Raw genomic sequence first — 21649 nt, 5'->3', positions numbered from 1 at the left:
GACTCACAACTTGTAGTGAAGCAAGTGAACGAGGATTACCAGAGCCTGTTGATGGAGTCATACGTGGATGAAGTGAGGAAATTGGAAGAACATTTTGACGATCTACAAACAGAACCCATTTCCTAGCAGAGATCCCTGGAGCCGCCGACAGAAATGTTGCCGGGAAGGATAGTGCGCTTGCAAGTGAGCAGCGGCCTCAAGCGAAATCTCATATTCTTGTCCGTGTTGTCCATCCACAGGCTCCGTCATGGGCCCAACAGATAGTTTAGTTTCTCCAAACAGGAGAACTTCCCGAGAAACAAGAGCAAGCTGAGAAAGTAGCCCGTCAGTCAGGTATGTACCAGTTTGTGGAAAACATCATGTGCAGAAAAAGACCAAAGAGAGTGAAATTGAAATGCATTTGCCGGGAAGATGGACTGAAGTTGTTGGCGGAGATACATGGAGGCATATGTGGTTCCCATATAGGATCAAGAGCCCTTGTCAGGAAGGCTTTTCGGCTAGGTTTTTATTGGCCCACTGCCATCGAGGATGCAACTGAGCTAGTAACAAGATGTGAAGCATGCCAGTTCCATTCAAATAATATACATCAGCCAACACAAGCCCTCCAAACAATTCCTCTCTCCTCACCTTTTTCCGTCTAGGGGCTCGATATCTTGGGCCCCTTTCCCCATGCTATCGGGGGCTTTGAGTTCTTATTTGTTGCCATCGACAATTTTACAAAGTGGCTGGAAGTAGAACTAGTGAGAAAGGTGACTGCGCAGTCAGCTGTCAAGTTTTTCAAGGGACTAGTTTGTCGTTTTGGGGTTCCAAACAGAATCATCACTGACAACAACACATAGTTCACGAGCCGGACCTTCATGTAGTACATCCAGAGCCTTGGAAACAAGGTTTTCTTTGCCTCCGTTGCTCACCCAAGGAGTAACGGGCAAACAAAAAGGAAGAATGCTGAAGTGCTCCGCGGGCTCAAGACAAGAACTTTTGACAAGATGCACAAGTGCGGGAGGCGATGGATTGATGAAATACCGATGGTTCTTTGGTCACTCAGAACAACACCAAATCGAGCTACTGGCCAAATACGCTTCTCCCTAGTCTACGGTGCAGAAGCGGTGCTACCCACGGAACTCATATACGGGTCACCTCGAGTACTTGCCTACGATGAAGTAGGGCAAGAGCAGCTCTGGCATGATGATGTCGTGCTCCTCGAGGACGATCGTCTTCGGGAGACTATGCGAGCTACACGCTACCAGCAAGCCTTGCGCCACTATCATAGCTGCAAGGTTCATGCCCGAAGCCTCGAGTAAGGCGACCTTATCCTTCGGCGCATTCAGCCCGCCAAGGGAACAAACAAGTGGACGCCAAAGTGGGAAGGCCCTTATCGGGTAGTACAAGTCATCAGACCTGGCGCAGTCCATCTGGAGATCGAAGATGGCATTTGTGTGCAAAACTCGTGGAATATCAAGCATCTTCGCAAGTTCTACCCATAAGGCGCCGTTGCCGGGCCTATCCCCGGCAACCCCTTTTGCCTTTTTTTACAAGCATAGCCTCAAAGGCTTGTAACCCTTTGTACAAAGCCAGGCGCAGATCCTGTCTGTATCTAAATAATGATAAGTGCTGCAGAATCTTTCATGCATATTTACTCACGTACTAATGCATAATATAGTGTGTTAGCGCTTTAGTTGAATGAAAGGACTAACCTACCGCCAACGTATCCACATTAACAAACTTTTCCTTCATGTTTTCTACAAATGCGGAAGGATTCCCCGCGTAAATGTTTCCCAGGGAGGAACGAAGATGGAGTGTTGGATTGGCTATCCATTTCATTTCATCGATAAGAAGTACAACAAAGATAGGTTGAAATTCTTTTCAACCAAGATTTGATTCCCCTTGCACGTCTCTGTATCGGTAAGAATAACCTGCATGCGAAGGAATCCTGCCGCGTTTTGTCTCACGCTCCCACTCTGCCTCGAGTCCGCTCGATGGAGTCTCTGTAGCTGCGTTGAGACTGGCAAGTTGCTTTGCCGATGCGAAGGAATCCCTCCCTCTCCTCCTAGGATTTATGCCGAGTGCAAGGAGGGCAAAAGGGGCGCCTAGGCGAAGCACCCCAGCAAATCCCTCTGCTGGGGTCCAGATGCAGATGATGGTGCTGTCGGCGCCAGCTGGTGATGAAGGTGCCGCCGGTGTTCAGCTGGAGTCCGAGTCATCATCTTTGGACTTGACGACCGGAGACTCGCTATCGTCGTCTTCACCATCTACTTCCTCCTCGCCACTATCACTCGAGGAGGAGCTTTTGCTGTTGCTCGAGCTTTGTACGCAGCACCCTAGACGAGTGCGCAAAGGCCAGAAGATCTTCACAAAGAGCACGTCGGCCACCACCAGCTTGAAGTAGAGGAAGTGCCCCTCCGCCAAGTAGCAGGCACGAGCGAAGGATTTCCACCATCAGGTGAGGTACATGACGCCATTGGCGGGGAACTGTACGTTCACCCAAACGGCGCCATTGATGCAACCATTCACGCGCAACCACAATTCTAGCAGATGGTCCATCTCCATTACCCTGGCGAAGGGACGAGGGAGGGATGAACTACGTTGGTATTTCCCCAAAGAGGAAGGGATGATGCAACACAACAATAGTAGGTATTTCCCTTAGTTATGAAACCAAGGTATCAATCCAGTAGGAGAACTGTCGTGGGAAACCACGACCACGTATGGGGCCATGGGCCCCTTTTGGTTTGGCGGGGGGATGGGCACGTTGCACTAAGAGCGGAGAAGCGTAACACAGCACGACAGAGATCACACGGGCAGTTTTACCCAGGTTCGGGCCGCTGCGAGGCATAAAACCCTACTCCTGCATTGGTGGATTGATGGTGGAAGATGTTGGAAAAGCGTAATGCTCTTGCCCGGCAAGGTTGCCTTGGGACGAGAGTGGCTACACGCGTATGAGTGTGAGGGGGTCCGAATCCTTTCTACGGTTGCCATGGGCCTCCTTTTATGGATCAAAGGGGTCACCACAATGGGAAATCAATCTTTACATACTAATTAGATAGCAAACAGTGCTATCATACCTAACTCTGCAGGCTGACAAAGTGCATTAAATGCGCCGCTCAGTCTCACATCACAGCTTGCCCGGCAGGCCCTGCCGGGCTGTTTTGCCAGCTTCGTGCCTGCTTGCTTGACACGTCTCAGGACGGGTGTCGCTTGGAGGTATCTTCTGTAGGAACTGGCTGCCATGTGGCAGGGGGCAGGCACGTAGTCACTTAGGAGCTTGACACCTCACTGATTGACGACGTGCGTCGTTGTGAGGTGGCGTGGGGGAGTGGTTTGCCTCCGCGAGCACCGGCAGGCCTGTCGGGGCAATCTTGGAGGCTCGTATCCAGGGGAATCCCAACCTCGACAGGCTCGCCTGCCCGACAAGGGAGGTTCTTCTCGTAGTGGTATCTTGTCTCTCTGGCTAGTCTTGGTCTTCTTGATCTGCACGTTGGTCTTTCAAAGAACTGATCGCTCGCGCTTTGATATGATCTTGGTGTTGTAATCTTGTTCTTGGGCCTGTGCATAGTCTGGGCAACGGACCCATGGTTTGTTGCACCGACAGGAGCCCCCAGGCCTGGCCCGAATGCGCTGCCGGGCGTCGCCGGGGTAGGCCCTAACCAGTGCACAGGCAGGGGTGTAGAAGTGGTTGGCCCCTTGAAATCTTCTTTGCTTCTTCATTACTTGAGTCCGGGCTGGTCTTCAGTTCTTCCGCGCGTGGCGTAACACCAATCGTGGTGGGGCCACTCTTGTAATGTCCCGCGAATGACTTTAACGCACGGGCGAGTAACTACCAATTCACTCTTCCCACCACGCCCTTATCCTTAGCCACGTATGCTACATGCATCAAGTGGGGCAGGTAACAGAGGCGCGTGGTGCGGGAGAGCGTCAAGGCAGGGGCCTGGTCTTCTTGGATTGGTGGAGGAGGGTGGCGGTTACCTGCCGGGGAATCAACCTCTATCATTGGCTCACATATAGAAGGGGGAGCGGGGGAGGAGTGGAGGCATTCATCCACATCCCTCTCTTCCTTCATTCACTGCTTTCTCCTGGTTATGCTAAAAGGGAGAGCTCGGGGCTAGGCCCCGGGTCCTAGCTTACAGCTGACCATGCCAAGTGCTCGTGCTGATGCTTGGGGAGTGAGTCTGGTCCAGGCCCGTAGGCGGCGCGGCAGGCGAGCCGTCGGCAATATAGGAGATATCAAGCTTTCCCATTGTGGTGAAATGCTTGCCTCTTCTGCCTTGGACGACTGTCTGGTGGGGAGCGTGGCACCTTGTTGTGAGCCATTGCAGCTCGTCGGCCTGGTGACCAGGTTCTTGGAGCCTTCGATGCCCGCCCGGGATGCAGGGCTTGGGGTTGTTGGTAATCCCCGCACTGCTCCCTTCAGCGGGACCAGGGCTGATGCTGAAGGAGAGGGCGCCTTCCTGCCTGCCAAGGTGGGGAGCGGCGCACCTCGAGCGCCCTGGCTGTCGTGGACGCCCGCCGTCTCTTCGGGGGACGTGTCGGACCTAGAGGTCGGCGTTACCCTGGAGCGGTGTTGATGAAGATGAAGCTAGGGAAGACGGAGAAGGCGGGAGGTAGACCGTGAGGTCAGAGTACGATAGCACCGACGTGTTCGTCTCGTACTGGCGACCTGCTGCCAAGTCTTTCCGTCCTTCCCCTCTCCGCGGCACCGTCATCACCGGTCTCCTAGCCGCCGGGGAGGGGGCCGCTCTCTTGGTGCCTTCGCCTCCTCCAGCAGTCTTCCAGCTGCGCTCTGGTGGTCTTCCCTGCCGGTGCTTCTGCTGGGGCTTCTGACTGGTCCTGGAGATGGTGACTAGGACACCACTGAGGGAGTCCTGGACTAAGGGGTTCTCGGGCGTCCGGCCTGTTAGCCATGGGCCGGACTGATGGGCTCTGAAGATACGAAGACCGAAGACTGCACCCGTGTCCGGATGGGACTCTCCTTGGCGTGGAAGGCAAGCTTGGCGACTGGATATGTAGATTCCTTTCTTTGTAACCGACCCTGTGTAACCCTAGATCCTCCCGGTGTCTATATAAACCGGAGGACTTAGTCTGGAAAGATATACTCATTACCATAGTCATACAGGCTAGACTTCTAGGGTTTAGCCATTACGATCTCGTGGTAGATCAACTCTTGTAATACTCATATTCATCATGATCAATCAAGCAGGAAGTAGGGTATTACCTCCATAGAGAGGGCCCGAACCTGGATAAACATCGTGTCCCCTGTCTCCTGTTACCATCGACCTTAGACGCACAGTTCGGGACCCCCTACCCGAGATCCGCCGGTTTTGACACCGACATTGGTGCTTTCATTGAGAGTTCCACTGTGCCGTCGACAATAGGATCGATGACTCGCCTCGTCCTTAAAGACAATATCACTACCGAAGGAGAACTGGCCCTAGGCCAAACCCTCCGGTTGGGCAGCTTTACCATGACCGCCCGTTCGGCCATTTAGCCGACGATGACCTCTCAGGCCATCGAAAATCCTCTTCGTATCGATCCCAAACACTCCAAGCAGATGGATCCGGTGGAGTTTTCGTCTTTAAACGAGCTCCTTGATCATATCGCCGCCCTGGGAATCGCCACAGATTACGATCAGATTGGGCTTAAACCCGACCAAAGAGAAATCAAATCTCCACCGATCACCCACCGGATAGCGGTAGTAGAGGAGCAAGACATCGACTCTTCCCCTATACTGAAGACGGACTACGTCTGGATCACCGACCCCACAGAGCCAGATACCCACCCGCAAAAGGAGGTGACCGGCCTTCCGAACATAGAATCGGATGGCGGGCAAAGGCAACTAGAAGATACTCCGGAGCCCGGACTATTAAGTCTGGAAAAACTTCAGACTCCGGATCATCGATCGGGTCAGGGTCCAGACCCAATTCCACCCACCCACCCAGACATAAGCGCTCTCACGAGCATACAACAGCAGTTTCAGGAAACGGCCCACCACTTCTGGGCCAGATTCCTCCTTGTTAAGGACAAGGTTAAAGATTGCCGCAATGAGGACGAGATATCAGCATTCCACAACAATTGCCTGAACGAAGGAATCCTCAACGCCATTAATCGCCGCCGCATACTACACTTCGCTGACTTGGCAACTATCGTACAAATGTACAGCGCAATGGAAAGCGCCTGGAGGGATCAGGCAGCTTGTTGGGAGCCATCACTCCCAACTCAACCACTGGTCCAGGCGAAAAGGGCGCATCCCCGTGATGCGCCCAGTTCAATAGCCAAGAAATACAAACCCATTACGCGACGCGAAACCGTTCTGGAGGGATGGCTCGATGGCCCATGCAAAATACACACAACACCGGATACCATACCAACCCACAGCCTTAGAGCATGTTGGATACTCCGGCAGGTAGCCAAAAGCGGCGAGGTCATCCTTACCAAAAACACCCCAGAGCAACACCCTCCAGAAGACGACGACCCCAGAGTACTGACGGTCTTTGAAACATTCACTTCAAACAATAAGTGCAAAAGGGACTTCGCGGCCTTGACGAAGTCTGTCAAATCGCCACAGTAAACCCTTGGAACGACACGGCTATAACCTTTAATGCCGGCGACGAACCAAAATACAGGACTGTCCGAGCACCAGCCGCTTTAGTCCTCAGTCCCATCGTGGACGCCTTTTGACTCACCAAGGTCCTCATGGACGGTGGCAGCGGACTAAACCTCATCTATGAGGATACACTCCACAAAATGGAAACAGACAGAAGCCGCATCAAGCAAAGAAGCACGACCTTCCGAGGAATCATTCCCAGTCAGGAGGCGTGGTGTGCGGGAAAAATCACACTTGACGTGGTATTCGGCACGCCGGAGAATTATCGGTCTGAAGAGATCACCTTCCAAGTGGCTCCTTTTAGCAGCGGATACCACGCCCTGTTGCGGCGGGATGCTTTTACACGCTTCAGATCTATACCTCATTACGGGTATATGAAGCTCAAAATGCCTGGACCAAACGGCATAATCACTCTTGTTAGTGATCCCGACATAGCACTCTGCACCGAAAACAAAACCGCATCCCTGGCCCTTGAAGCATTATCTGAAGCCCTCGCGGCCGAAGAATTAACCGCACTGCGCTCCAGGGTGGATAGGGACGATGTGATCTTAGACGAACGACCCAAATCCACCTCCTTCAACCGGCAAAAGAAATAGTCAAATTCTAGGTCCACCCAACGGACCCCAAGAAGACATCATCTATTGGAGCACAACTTGACCCAACGGTCGACGCCGCACTAAGGGATTTCCTCCGCGAAAACTGGGATATATTCGCCTGGCACCCTTCTGACATGCCTGGAATCCCACATGAGCTGGCCGAGCATAGCCTTAACATCCTAAAGGGATACAAACCAATCAAACAAGCACTACAGCGCTTTTCCGAGCCCAAACGCCAAGCTATGGGGGAGGCGCTGGCCAAGCTAATTGAGGCCGGATTCATCAGAGAAATAAAACATCTTGACTGGCTGGCAAACCTGGTGATGGTACCAAAGAAGGACAAATCCTAGCGGTTGTGCGTCGATTTTAAAGACCTCAATAAGGCTTGCCCTAAGGATCCCTTCCCCCTCCCTGCATTGATCAAATCATTGATTCTACCGCAGGACACGACTCACTGTGTTTCCTTGATGCATATTCCGGATACCATCAAATCAAAATGGAGGAGTCCTATCAAGCTGCAACAGCATTCATTACCCCATATGGGCCATTCTGCTTCAACACCATGCCCTACGGGCTCAAGAACGCCGGCGCCACATACCAACGCATGATTCAAACATGCCCGGAGAAGCAGATCGGCAAGACAGTTGAAGCTTATGTGGACGACGTCGTCATCAAGACTAGGCGCGTCGAAACACTAATAGGCGATTTACGTCTCACATTTGATAGCCTCTGCGCGTATGACATTAAGCTCAATCCAGAAAAGTGCGTTTTCGGCATCCCCGCTGGAAAACTGCCGGGCTTCATCGTTTCCAACAGAGCAATTGAAGCAAATCCAGCCAAAATCCGACCTCTGTCATAATTGGCTACGCCAACAGACCTTAAACAAGTCCAAAAGCTCGCAGGTTGCATGGCAGCTCTAAGCCGCTTTATCTCCAGATTGGGAGAAAAGGCACTGCCACTCTATCGCCTTCTACGGTGAACCGATCACTTCGAGTGGATGGACGCGACAACAGCCGGACTGGAGGAAATAAAAAACCCTTCTTGTGAGCAACCCAATCCTGGCCGTGCCAAACATGGCGAACCGATGCTATTATACATATCAGCAACACATCAGGTGGTGAGCGCCGTGCTCGTCGTTGAACGAGAACAAGACGGACACAAATTCCCGCTTCAGAAGCCAGTATACTACGTATCCACTGTCCTTACACCATGCAAATCCCGGTACCCCCATTATCAAAATATAGCATATGCGGTCTTCATGGCATCCCGAAAGCTCCGTCACTACTTCCAGGAGTGTTCGATCACGGTGGCTTCCGAAGTACCACTCAATGACATTATAAACAACCGCGATGCCACAGGCCGGATTGCCAAATGGGCCATTAAGCTCCTTCCATTTGATATTACATACAAACCACGTCGAGCTATTAAATCCCAAGTACTGGCTGACTTCACCGCCGAATGGACAGAGGCCGAACTCCCTAAAGAGTACGACACATATTCCAATTGGGTCATGTATTTCGATGGCTCCAAAATGCTGGCAGGGCTAGGGGCGGGCATCGTTTTAACGTCACCTACTGGAGATGTCGTTCAATACATACTCCAAATACTATACACAGACTCCAACAATGCAGCTGAATACGAGGCCTTGTTGCATGGTCTCCGGATGGTGGTCTCCATGGGCATACAACGCCTAGAAGTGCGCAGGGACTCAAACCTTGCAATATCTCAAATAAACGGAGACTTCGACGCCAAAGATCCGAAGATGGCAGCTTATCGCAATGCCAGCATAAAAATGCCGGCCCGGTTCGAGGGGCTCGAGTTCCATCATGTGGCTCGAGAAAGTAATCAAGCAGCGGACGTTCTTGCTTGTATCGGTGCTAAGCGCGACCCTGTCCCGCCTAATATCTTTCTGGAAAGGCTTTTTAAGCCATCCATGGTGTGGCAGGGGGAAACGGCAACACTAGTCCGGATCCGAACATAACCCCAGATTCCGAAGACACCGTCATCATCGGAGGCTCAGCCACCGAAATAACACCGTCGACACATCTCATCATGGCAGTCATTTCCCCATGGACCGAACCCTTCCTGGCCTACCTTAACAGGAAGGAGCTTCCTGAGGACCATAATGAGGCCCGCCGCATTGTCCGGCGTTCGAAGGCCTACAAGGTTCGCGATGGAGAGCTCTATAAGAAAAGCGCTACCGGAGTCCTTCAAAGATGTATCTCCGAGGAGGAGGGGAGGCAGCTCCTGGCTGAGATTCATGCCAGTCTCGGCGGGCACCACGCCGCAGCTCGGGCCCTTGTTAGCAAGGCCTTCCGTACAGGATTCTATTGGCCGACGGCCCGAGCGGATGCACAGGACCTTGTCCAACGTTGCGTTGGATGCCAACTCTTCACCAACCAAAGCCATATGCCCCCACCGCCCTACAAACAATCCCCATCACTTGGCCTTTTGCGGTCTGGGGACTGGATATGGTTGGACCCCTTAAAGGAGGAAGCCATAAGAAAAAAATATTTGCTAGTCATGGTGGATAAATTCACCAAGTGGATAGAGGCCAAACCCGTTAAAACGGACGAGTCCGGGCCAGTAATAGACTTTATATCCGGTGTCGCACACCGTTATGGTGTCCCACACAGCATCATCACTGATAACGGCTCCAATTTCACAGCCGACGAAGTGAAAACCTAGTGTGCTAATCTAGGCATCAAGCTCGATTACGCCTCTGTCTATCATCCACAGACAAACGGCCAAGTCGAACGAGCCAATGGTCTTATTATGAGCGGCATTAAGGCTAGACTAGTGCGGTCTTTGAAGGAATCAGACAAGCACTGGGTTGAGGAGCTCGACTCCGTACTCTGGGGGCTGCGGACCACTCCCAATCGCACTACCGGATACACACCCTTTTTCATGGTGTACAGCGCAGAGGCAATACTACCCTGCAACATTATTCATGACTCACCTCAAGTGCGCATGTACGAAGAGAGAGAGAGGCCGAGCTCGATCGGCAGGACAACTTAGACGCCCCGGAGGAGGAGCGCAACGTCGCAAAAGCCCGTTCTGCATTTTATCAACAGCAGGCTCGCAGGCATCAAAGCAGAGAAGTGCGGGCCAAAACTTACAATGTCGGCGAACTCGTTCTACGCCTGACAGAGAAGAAAAAGGACAAACTCAAGCCCAAATGGGAGGGTCCCTTCATCATCGACGAAGTTATCACCGGAGGAGCGTACTGCTTGCGTGTTGCGTCAGACAATCGACTAGAGCCGAATCCCTGGAATGCGGCCAGACTCCGAAGATTCTATGCCTAGCGCCGAACTCTTTGTTCGTCTCCTTCCTCTTATTGTTTTCTTCATTTTTATCTCTTTGCGTTTCTTCTCTTTAGCTTAAAGTCTTTCGTACGGTTAGACCGTGTACCACCGACGCATACATCTTCAAGTATGTACGTTTATCATACCTGGGGGCTTCTTGGACAGAAGCTTGCTATTTCTATTTTTCGAGCATAAAGCTCAGCACATATGTGTTTTCTCCCATATGTACCTTTTCTTTGCCATTATATGCATCAATATGACTTATGTTTTGGCCAAGCTGGGTTGCCTGGCTCCTATGCTTACGCCCTACGTTCCCGTTAGTTTGGCTAGGGCATAAAGGGAGCACCTCTGCGATTGTTACTGCCAGGTCATCCGGATGTGTACCTCAGACTGGGTGAAGCTGAAAGCTAGCGTTCTTAAGGGAATATTCGGTCGGCGAACTAAAGATGTTTTTGCACTCGCTCCATTATGAACCCCCAGAAGTTATACCCACTGTGATTTTTTCATCACAGTCCGGACATGCACATAGATGCATGCGCACCCAGGGAAAGGAACCCTTAACAGAATTATTCTCTCTGGAAGATGTTTCTTACAAATTCAATGTAATATAACATAACTAGCCGGATACAACTTGTCTGTTCAAGCACCTATGACCCCTACGCCTGGTTTCCACGCATACCCCGGTTTATTTTGCCGCTCAGGTATTCGAAAACACTCCGCACCTTCGGGTTGAGAGATCAAAGCGAAAAGGTTGGCCAAGACAATCGTTTTACGATCCAGCTAGAAGGAAAAATACATAGTCACTTAGGACTTAAAAATTTCCTCCTCTATACCGTCCAATAGGCGGTCTAATTTACAATCCTGTTGGGAGTATCTAGCAGCCACCTCTACTTGGCCATATACTAAACTAACGGGAATTTCTTCCCCATTTGACCCTAGGGGTCCAACCCGGGCCATGTGATTCGGATCCAGCTTGGTATATCATGCTTTTACCATGGCCCAGGCCATTCACGCACCCTCTCGGTTAGCCGATATCTTCCATAGTCGGATACGCCGTCGCGCTCCCTTGAACAGCTCTACAAGCTTCTGCATACTCCCTGGAGGGGAGTCGGATGGCCATAAGGCCTTGGCTACACTCCGCATTGCCTGCCGAGCTTGCACGTGCAACTGCGATAGCCCTTGCAGGAGATCACTTGATGATCCGGACACCTCCTCTTCGGGACGGCTCGTCAATATACCTGCAATCACAGCTATATCAGCTACTTTTACCTCCAAACTGTTATAAGGTCAATTCGGCCACATACTGAATATGCCGCCTCGCAGCCTTTTGTTCTCCTTCACGGAGTCAGCTAGCTGGACTCGTACATCTTTCAGTTCTTCGCCCAGTTTGGTGTTTGAAGCTTGGAGTTTGTTTTTCTCCTCTCTGACTTTGGTCAGGACGCGCTCGCCCGCGACACGTTGTCTCTTCGCCTCTCTTTCGCTCGTCTGCGCGGCCTTCAGTTCCTCTTCCAGTTGGTTCGATGACCCTGTTATGAGACAAGCAACAGTTTTAATATAGCTGGTGTATCATTTTTTGTTTCTCGATGGAGGGAAATATTACCAGAGGACGCCTTCTTGAACTTTTCCAGTTCGGTGGTAGCAGCAGTTAGCTGTGTCCAGCACTGCTCCAGCTCTTGGGCTAGGAAGTCCTTCTTCTCCATAAGAACCTGGTTACACAACAATCCTTAAAACATTTGTCCCAACTGCTTCAAGTCTCGGGGGTTACTGGCTCATGGTTATCAAATTCGGGCAAGGTAAACTTACCTGCACATCTTTCAAATGTTGCTCCGGTGGCTCTGTTAAGCCCATCTCGAGCAGCTCGGATGTATGCATCAGCCGAGCTGAAGGCACCGAACGCCTCTTTTGAGAAGCGGGGATGTCGTAAAATGGCCTTCCGGCGCTGGTGATCCATGGCACTCTCCACCTCCGAATTGGTGACGGACATATTTTTTGAACCCTTGACAGAAGGAAAGTCCGGCACCACTCCCATATCGGGCCCCTTCTCTTCAGCCGGGACCGAATCTTGGTTATTGAAAGCACGACTGGCAAGGTCCCCCGGACATAGTCTGTCGAACCTTTTTTCTGACACAAAAAGAGCATAGTTGCACACACATACCTCTTCAAGGAAAGCCCGACCATGTCTCTGTTTGCCTTCCTCTTTGAAGGCCTGCCCGACGCGGGAGCCCCTATCTCCGGAGACACCCCTGTGGCGGCCCGACGCGTCGAACGCCTCCCCTTCTGAGCACAGGATGCCGCGGTGAGCAAGAAAAGAATGCAGAAACCCTCTCAGACAAAGTGTCTCCTAATTACTTACATGAGAAGCAGGGAGAAGACCGGGATAGTCGGCGACGATGGCCACCTCTGTGCCATCATAGCTCGTTTGGTAAAATGTCCCATCTCCAGCACCACAAATATATCCGGATCCTCTTCGAATTCGGGGTCAAGGTCCCGATTGTGGCCTTCGGGCTGCGGGGCGGGGCTGTAAAGCCCCTCGGAAGTCTTTCGCCAGTGCTGTTGTAAATGGACGGGTTAATAAAGCTCAGGGAGAGGAACGAGTGGAGCAAAAAAGTTGGGGGCTCACCCAGCTAGGAGGATTGTACATGGAGTATCCTTCTCTGTGCGTGATGCGCAGGAACTCCTCTTCCCCACCTTTGAACAGTTCGGCCAATATTTTGGCTAGGGCGGCAGGGGTGTCTCGACCTTTCCTGCTACAGTGGGAGGTGTCATCTTCCCCATTGTAATTCCACATGGGAAGTCCTCTGTACTGGAGTGGATGAACTCCCCGTACTATGGAGGTCGCCATCACTTCGACTATTGTGTACCCGGACTGGGCAAGCGTCCTGATCTTGCTCAGGAGTTGTCGAACTTCCGCACTATCTTCCTCCTCGAGGCTCCGAGGGCGCCAGCTGTGGCGCTTCTTCAGAGGAACACTCGCAAACTCGGGGAGACCTCTCCGGACTGGGTCTGGAAGTACGACGTCATCAATGTAGAACCACTCAGAGGTCCACTCTTCGGAAGCTTTCTTCGGTGTGCCGGATAGGTATCCGGTCTTAGCAATACGCCATATTTCGGCCCCGCCCACTTCAAATATCGATCCCTCGTGGTTGCGTGAGACAAGGCAAAACAACTTTCTCCACAGATCAAAATGGGCCTCACAACCCAGGAATAGTTTGCATAAGGCGACGTAGCCTGCGATATGCAGGACAGAGGCTGGGGTAAAATTGTGCAGCTGGAGGCCATAATACTCCAGAAGCCCTCGGAGGAATGGGCGAATTGGAAATCCCACGCCCCTCAGCAAATAGGGGACGAAGCACACTCGTTCTCCCGGAGACGGATTGGGCAAATCCTCCACCTGGGTTTTGCCGTTGAAGGAGGCCAATCCTGCTCGAACAGGGACCAGATCTGTAGGGGGAGAAATCCCTGCGTTTGCAACTTCTCCAATTGGCTGTGGGACACAAAGCACCTCTCCCACTCGCCTCTCTCTAGGTTGGAACGGGAAGAGGAGCTGGGAATGTTAGCCATGTTGGAATGGTCTTTCCTGGCAGTCTCTGAGGATTTCCTCCGCGTGGTGCCGAATGGATCTGAGATCCAATCTCTTTAAATAGACGCTCTTTCTGGCATGGCTAGGGTGTTATTTGCAAAAAATACCCTGACCGTCCGCATTCGCCAGACACGTGGAAGATGAAGTCATAGATGCACAGAAGCCGAGGGGTGCGGCATTGAATTAAAAGCCGAATACATTACTTGGAAGCCGTCGGAGGGGGAACCCGCCTTGCAATGCCGAAGACAATCTGCGCGCCGAACACCTCGTCATTGAAGCCTGGTTCGGGGGATAATACGGGAGTCCTGGACTAAGGGGTCCTCGGGCGTCCGGCCTGTTAGCCATGGGCCGGACTGATGGGCTGTGAAGATACGAAGACCGAAGACTGCACTCGTGTCCGGATGGGACTCTCCTTGGCGTGGAAGGCAAGCTTGGCGACTGGATATGTAGATTCCTTTCTTTGTAACCGACCCTGTGTAACCCTAGATCCTCCCAGTGTCTATATAAACCGGAGGACTTAGTCCGGAAAGATATACTCATTACCATAGTCATACATGCTAGACTTCTAGGGTTTAGCCATTACGATCTCGTGGTAGATCAACTCTTGTAATACTCATATTCATCAAGATCATTCAAGCAGGAAGTAGGGTATTACCTCCATAGAGAGGGCCCGAACCTGGGTAAACATCGTGTCCCCTGTCTCCTATTACCATCGACCTTAGACGCACAGTTCGGGACCCCTTACCCGAGATCCGCCGGTTTTGACACCGACAACCACCGAGATGCTCCTTCCGCCCTCCTCCTTCACAGCCTCGCCACTCCCGATCTAGTCAGGCTGCGCCCAGCAGGCCCTGATGGGATTGGGATGGCATTTGCTTAGGCACCCCTTCTGACCTCTTTTCTTCCCACCGCAATACTTGGGATAAGACGGACATGGAGAGGAGTTTATAGGGCATTTATCTTTTTTCAATCTTAAATCTCTAGGCACTTGCCAAATTTTAGTTCAAATTATGTAATCTCTTAAATCCATGTTTGTGTCCTATAAGGTTTGTAATTGTTTGATCAGCATATTAATGGAAAATATAAACCTTGACGGGGACTCGTGCATGTAACATGTCCATGCAGAGGTGGGATGCCTCTATACTTTCAAGTAAACAAGTTTCCCCCGGCAGGGTATCCTGCCGGTACCTTCATCTTTGTTGCCGCGGAGCTAGGCCTACCACACACAAATTGTGAAGAGGGACCAACCACCCGCTAATCTTTTTTCATCAAAGGCCACCGTGACCATCCTGACCGAAGCAACGTTCGAGTCAAGGGATGGGAGCACCTAGGCTTCAAAAGGCGGCGAGGTTTTCTTATGCACAAGTGTTTACTTACATAACATGTATGGATAAGAGAAAGAACTTATCTATTTGGCTTGCCGGAGATCGCAGTGTAGCCTAATCTTTCCATCTCCTCTTGGGGACCAAGTCCTCGGCAGGAGCCTGTAGTTTATGCAGATGAAAATGATGCCAGATGCGATCTTATCTACATGAACATGCAATGCTCATGAAATGCTTATGCATGCATGCAACTTGTTGGGGCCCCCAGCGCTTCGTTTATTTCTCTACTGCTCAGGGTCTGCGCCAGACTTTGTACAAGGGGTTACATGCAACTGAGGTAAGGCATGTACAAAAGGGTGGTTGCCGGGCAGGGCCCGCAGCCACGCCTTGTGCTTGCGGAGATGCTCAATATTCCATGAGTTTTGCAATTGAATGCCATCTCCGGTCTCTAGATGGACTACGCTAGGTCTGGTGACTCGTACTACCCGGTAAGGACCTTCCCACTTCGGCATCAACTTGTTTGCACCCTTGGCGGACTGAACGCGCCTAAGGACAAGGTGGCCTTCCTCAAAACACCGGGCATGAACCCTACGGCTATGATAGCGACGCAGGGCTTGCTAGTAGCATGTAGCACGCGTAGCAGCCCTGAGACGGTTCTCCTCGAGAAGCACATCATCGTCACGCCGGTGCTGATCCTACGCTACTTCATCGTAGGCAAGCACTCGAGGTGACCCGTAAATGAGTTCTGTGGGGATAACTGCTTCTGCCCCATAGACTAGGGAGAAGGGAGTTTGCCCGGTAGCCTGATTTGGTGTCATTCTGAGGGACCAAAGAACCACCGACAGCTCGTCGATCCATGGCCTACCGACTTCTGCATCGTATCAAATGTTCTCGTCTTGAGTCCTCGCAACACTTCAGCGTTTGCCCTCTCAGCTTGTCCATTGTTTCTGGGATGTGCAACATAGGAAAATGAGATCTTGCTTCCGAGGGCATGAACATATTGCATGAAGGTGCGGCTCATGAACTGGGTGCCGTTGTCGATGATGATCTGGGCAGGGACCCCGAAGCGGCACACCAATCCTTTCAAGAACTTGATAGCTGACTAAGTAGTCACCTTTCTCACGGCTTCTACTTCCAGTCACTTTGTAAACTTGTCGATGGAAACAAACAAGAATTCAAAGCCCCGGGCAGCTCGGGGGAAAGGGCCGAGGAAATCGAGCCCCTAGACCAAAAACGGCCCTGAGAAAGGGATTGTTTGAAGAGCTTGGGCAGGTAGATAGATATTCTTGGAATGGAACTGGCAGGCTTCACATTTGGTGACTAGCTCGACCACATCTTGGAGGGCTGTGGGCCAATAGAATCCTTGTTGGAATGCTTTCCCAACCAACGCCCTTGATCCAATATGGGAGCCGCACATGCCTTTGTGTATTTCTGCCATCAGTTCCCTTCCTTCTTCCCGGCAAATGCACTTCAATTTCACACTGTTGGGCCTTCTTCTGTATAGTACATCATCGACAAACTGATACATACTGGCCCTCTGGGCTACTCTTTCAGCTTCTTCTTGCTCTTCGGGAAGTTCTCCGGTTTGGAGGAAGTGGACTATGTGCCTTGCCCAAGTTGGAGCATGGGGCTCGGCAACAAGGACTAGCGGCACCTCCTCATTTGCGGGAGCGCGTTCCTCGACTACGGGGACCAGTTGCCCGGAAGGAAGGTGCAGCCTGGTGATTGAAGGGGAGTTGTTTCCGGCAGGGTCCCTGCCAGGTGCCCCGAGAGGCTCTACCCAAAGAGGCTTACCGGAGTCCAGTTTCCTCCTCTTTCGGGACATTCTTGCCGGGGATACAGAGGGCTGAGTAAGATGGAGAACAAAATTCCTGGTTCCACGGGAAGCTTCTGCGTAGCACACTTTGACAGATGATCAGCAATGCTGTTTTCCGCACGAGGTACGTGCTCTGTTTGCAATCTGTCAAAGTGCTCCTCCAATCTTCTCACTTCCTCAGCATATGCCTCCATCAATGGACTTTGGTAATCCTTGTTGACTTGTCTCACCACAAGTTGTGAATCTCCTCGAATGATCAGCTTCTTGATTCCCAATTCAGTGGAAATCCTGAGCCCAACAAGGAGCCCTTCATACTCTGATGTATTGTTGGTCGCCTCCTCCCGGGGAAAATGTATTTGGGCAACGTACTTCAGGTGCTCTCTAGTGGGAGCAACAAGAAGCACGCTAGCCCCTGCACCTTGTAGGGAGAGGCCACCATCGGAATACATAATCCATTCTTGGGGTGTTTCCTTGTCGGGAATAACTGTTTCCAGTACTTCCTCATCAGGGGTTGCCATCCATTCTGCAATAAACTCTGCCAATGCCCTGCTCTGAATCGTTGATGTGCTTTCAAATTTCAGGCCAAAGCTGGATAACTCCAATGCCCACTCCACTATTTTTTTCGGTATCCTCAGGGTTTCGGAGTATCCTTTGGAAAGAAAAACGGGTGACAACTGTGATCTCATGGGCTTGGAAGTAGTGTGAATGTTTCCTTGAGGCCATGACAAGGCCAAAAATCAATTTTTGCACACCAGAGTACCTGGATCTAGCCCCGGGCAATAGGGAACTGACGAAGCACACTCGGCGCTGCACCACTTTCTTCCTTGCCGCATCCTTGGGCTGGTCTCCGCTATTGTGCTTTTCTTTGTCCTAATCCATATCTGACCTTGCCAGGCCGTTCTCACTCTCTCTCCTGGAAGGATCACTTGCTGAGGCTGGTGTTTCCCCTACTTCCCGCTGTGCCACTAGTGTTGTGCTAACCACTTGATTGGTTGCCGCTAGGTATATAAGCAACGGCTCTTGTGGTTTGGGAGCAACCAAAGTGGGCATAGAGGACAAGTAGGTCTTCAAATCTTGCAGTGTTATATCTGCTTCCGGGGTCCACTTCATGGGTCATGTCTTCTTTAAGATCTTGAAGAACGGCAAGGCACACTCGGCAGACTTGGAGATGAATCTGCTAAGCGCGGCAACACACCCTATCAAACGCCTCACATCCTTAACTGTCTTAGGTGCCTGAATCTGCTCAATAGCCTTAATCTTGTCGGGGTTCGCCTCTATCCCATGAAGGGACACAAAGAACCCAAGTAGCTTGCCGGAGGGAACGCCAAACATGCACTTCTCCGGATTTAGCTTCAAGTTGATCTTGCACAGATTAGCAAACATATCTTCCAGATCCTGGATGAGGGTTGATCTGTCCTTGGTCTTGACCACAATATCATCCATATAAGCTTCAATGTTCCTATGCAACTGTGACTCAAAACCAATCTGGACTGCTCTTGCAAAAGTGGACCCGACACTCTTCAACTTGAAAGGCACGCACACGAAGTAGTATGTGCCGCACGGGGTGATGAATGAGGACTTTTCTTCGTCTTCCTTGGACATAAAAATCTGATGATATCCAGAGTATGCATCCAGAAAAGAGAGCAACTCACATCCTGAAGTGGAATCCACAATCTGGTCGATGCCCGGCAAGGGAAATGGGTCCTTCAGGCAGGCCTTGTTAAGATCTATGAAATCTACACAAAGCCTCCATTTTCCGTTAGCCTTGCGTACGACCACTGGGTTTGCTAACCATGTTGGATGCAGTACTCCTTTGACCAAACCAGCTGCCTCAAGTTTCTTGATCTCTTCTGCAATGAATTGCTTTCGGACCTTCTGCTTGACAGGCCAGGCATGTGGGTATACAACAAGGTGGTGCTCAATTAACTCCCTGGAAACAACGGGGATATCATATGGTTGCCAAGCAAACACATCGATATTCGCCCGCGGGAAGGCAAAGAGCGCACTTTCCTATTTGTCATAAAGGGTGGCCCTGATAGTAAAGGTACCATCAGCGCCAGCCAGCCCTGCCGGGACCTTTTTCAGAGGAGGTGCAGCAGCCTTGGATCTCTTGTTGGAACTCTCCGACAAGTCATCAACGGGCGCAGCATACTCCGAAGAGGTATGCTTCCCGGATTTCTTGTTGGTGTCCCTGCTAGCCTTCTTCTTTCCTTTGATTTCCGTGACGGGAAGTGCGGTTTCCGCGGCTTCTGTCGCGACGGAATGGAAATGACTCCCATTGGCCTTGGCATCTTCAAAGTGTTGTAGGCATAATGTGATGCCGCCATGAATTTTGCCAGAGCTGGGCGTCCAAGGATTCCATTGTACGACAGGGGGAGGTCGACCACATCAAACACAACCTTCTCAATCCGGAAGTTCAACTCTCCTCCAAATGTCACTGGCAACGTGATCTTTCCCTTAGGATGACTCCTACCGGGGTTGATTCCTTGAAACGTGCCCGTGACTTTGAGTTCTTCTTTTGCTATGTGAAGCTTGCCGATAACCTTTGGGAGATCAGGTTCAACCCGGCCCCGCCATCAACCAACATCTTTGTGACTTTGAGGTTGCGGATAGTTGGTGAAACCAACAACGGCAAGCATCCTACCACAGTGGTGCAGTCAGGATGGTACTCTTCGTCAAAGATGATGGGCGTGCATGAACACTTGAGCGGCTTCCGAGACTCTGCGCCCACTGTTTAAGTTGGCGGTGAGAGGAGTGCAGAGATGCACCTCCTTCAATGCACATGGTGTCAGTAGCCTTCTGGAATTCCTGCTCGCTGGTTTCCTCTGCATCCCCTCCATCACTTTCCTCATTGCAATCTTCGTTCCCTCGGCCCCTGGCGGGTTTTCCTTGGTTCCGAAGAGCCTTGCCAGGGCGATTCACTTCAGCGCCTCGGCCCTTCCCACCAACGCCATTCTAACCCTTTTCCTTATCACGCTTCTCATGTTCAGCCCTCTGCTTCTTGATGAGCTGCTCAACCTGGTGGCATTCCTGGAGATCGTGGCCTTTGGTCCGATGAATCTTGCAATACGGTCCATCACCTTTCCCAGCCTTCTCGGCAGCCGCAGCCTCCCGGCAATCGGTGCACGTGGCAACCTCCTTGTCGGGGGCTTCGACCTTAGCCTTCTTGCTGGTATTAGGTGTGCCTGATCCTTCAACTGTCAGTACTGCTTTATCCTTGCGCTTCTTGTTGCGCTTCTTGTTCTTCTTCTTCTAACTGGTGGCCTCATCTTCATCTTCTGAGTCGACGTCGATGCCATCCTCTTCTCCAGGGAGTTTCCTCCCCTCCTCCACCCGAGCATACTTGTCCACCAAGGTGTAAAGTTCCTTCATAGTCTTGGGAAACCGAACGTTCATCTTGGAATGTATCTGACGGTTGCGCACGTTGGATTGGAACGTAGCTATCACAACTGCCGGGTGGATATCTGGAATATTCCTGTGGACTCAGCTAAACCTCTGCATGTACTTCCGCAGAGTCTCTCCTTCCTTCTGCGGGAGAAGCTGCAAATTGCTGGGCCGTCCTGGTTCTTGGTGGCCGCCCGTGAAGGCGCCAACGAAATCATGGCGCAAGTCAGCCCAGGTCGAGATGGAGTTCTCCGGCAGGTGCATCAGCCAAGACCTCACATTTGGCTTGAGCGCTAAAGGGAAGTAGTTGGCAAAAATCTTCTCATCTCTTCCCCCGGCAACTTGAACAGCGATGGTGTAGATGCTCAAGAACTCTGCAAGGTTCAGTCTTCCATCATACTTCTCTGGAATCTCTGGCTTGAACGTGCGGGCGGACGGCCAACGGACTTGTCGTAGCTCATGGGTGAAGGCAGGTTCGTCGACGTTGGGGCCATCACGCCCATTGAACTAGTGGTGGGCGTCGCTCAATGGTGACGTGCATGCCCTCCAGCCACCTGTCCTCCAGGGCTCATCGTCGGCCTTGACGTGCTCGAGGATCGGACGAAGCCATCGAGATGTTATCAAGCTCTTGGTCACATGGCCCTCACGCTGGTTGCCGCGGTAGGGATTGCACCATGGGGGTGGCCCCTTCCGCATGGCTAGCAGCATGGGTCGCCGTCGTCGTCTGGGGAGGCCGTGGCGGGCCAGATCGCCGTGAGCCTCCAGCCTTGGCAAAGCCAATCAGACTCTGGATGGTGGCTCTCCACTCATCCATCTGATCAGCTGCCGACGGAAACCTCAGCAGTAGCTAGGCCCACTCCATGGCTTCCGAAGCGGTGCTTGGCATTGGTGATGATGCTATAGATGGCAGCGTCGCCCGACTCCTAACTATGCCGGCAGTGGCTGTGTCGGGCTCCCGTCGTCGGGAGCTAGTCGCCGGGATGGCGTGATGACGAGGTGACGGTGTGCGTGGGCAAATGACTCCGTTTAGAGCATTGGCTGGGCCAGTTTG

Source organism: Aegilops tauschii, chromosome 7, assembly GCF_002575655.3.
Source record: "Aegilops tauschii subsp. strangulata cultivar AL8/78 chromosome 7, Aet v6.0, whole genome shotgun sequence".
NCBI lineage: Eukaryota > Viridiplantae > Streptophyta > Magnoliopsida > Poales > Poaceae > Aegilops > Aegilops tauschii.
This window is presented reverse-complemented; position numbering follows the sequence as displayed.